This window comes from Penaeus vannamei, chromosome 8 (assembly GCF_042767895.1).
Source record: "Penaeus vannamei isolate JL-2024 chromosome 8, ASM4276789v1, whole genome shotgun sequence".
Taxonomy (NCBI): domain Eukaryota; kingdom Metazoa; phylum Arthropoda; class Malacostraca; order Decapoda; family Penaeidae; genus Penaeus; species Penaeus vannamei.
The window spans coordinates 36668208-36669450 of NC_091556.1; the positions used below are offsets into that span (position 1 = coordinate 36668208).

At 45.6% G+C, this 1243-nt stretch overlaps 1 protein-coding gene across 2 annotated transcripts in view; it reads left to right on the forward strand.

Moving 5' to 3' along the window:
• The first annotated feature begins 467 nt into the window (after positions 1 to 467).
• ckd (cracked) overlaps positions 468 to 1243 on the forward strand; it is a 35853-nt gene continuing 35077 nt past the window's right edge. Inside the window, exon 1 of one of the 2 annotated variants that reach the window (XM_027354739.2) lies at positions 468 to 603. The gene's annotated coding sequence lies outside the window, so the exon portion shown is untranslated. The remainder of the gene's footprint in view (positions 604 to 1243) is intronic. The other variant, XM_070124628.1, reaches the window with a different exon arrangement.

Here is a 1243-nt window from a genome sequence, read left to right on the forward strand (position 1 = left end):
TGCAAATACTATTTTGTCTTTCAGAACAGAAACCTATTGTTTCTTCTGAAATGCTGAACTCTTTTGCTTCATCTCGATGCCCAGAGATCATCCCGGTGCGGCTGCCGACGAGAGAGTGTGGCGAGCGAGCAACACATACCCTCTGCCCAACCTCTGAGACCTCATTCCACCGCTCACTCGCCTGCCAGACGTAAAACATATATTAGTTTCCTTTCAAATTTAGATGAGTTTTTAATTCACATTGCACTTTATTTCAACTTAATTACATCTGCCATTTTAATTTCATCCATTTTGCCTACACACATTCCATCTATACTTCTTTGGACTCCATATCTCAAGTGCAGGACGAGGCGCGCTCCTTGGAGCATGCGCAGGTCAACCAAAAGGCCTTCACTTATTTTTCGTGACGTCACAAACATCCTCGCATCTTAGTGGCCAATCCGCGCTCTAACCTTGAGTCAACATTTTTATGATTCCTTTTTCACATCGCCTGAAGTACCAGCTCCGCATACTGAAAGTAGGAAGGTATATAAGGGAGGCTGTGGGTTACCAGTCAACTACTACTCAACTACACACCACTGTGACCACGTGTTCTTGATAAAGGTGAGCGCCATTTTCTTGGGCTTCAAGTTGGCAACCACGACGTGTCAGGACAACGTGATGTGACCCTCGGATTACATACCTGTGATTGATTTTTGTAACAGCATCGAAAAATTGGCTAATGGTTAAAAAAGAAGTCTTTTATCCTGGATATTTAACAACCCAAAGGACAGTGCCTGGACCTTAGGCCCAAGTGGACAGTGTACATTTCTGAAGAACAACAGTGATTCCGCCAAAGTGTCTGGAAATTTGACGATATATTTTTCTCTGCTGCAACTTGAGTGAGCCTCCGCCGGCGCCATGCAAGGAGTGAAAGTCCCATGGCACTCCCGCGCCCGGCCATGACTTGCAGGGATTATTATTAGTGGGATCCTCTCGCACGTGGACGAGTCGAAGAGTCGTAAATGCGAAATTTCCAATCTGGACAGACAGCTCTCGCTGACGGTGGCCGCGTCGCCCCAAGTGCCGTTAGACCGCAGTCATTCATTTAGGTGCGATCACTCCAATGGGCTTCGGAGATGTAGCAATTATGTTTCATTATGCTTTGCTTCGTCAGTTTACCTGGAGTATAAGTGTAGGGCGCTGAGGGAATTCATTTATTGATCACTGCACGCATATTAAAATGGTCATCATAAAGTTTCCT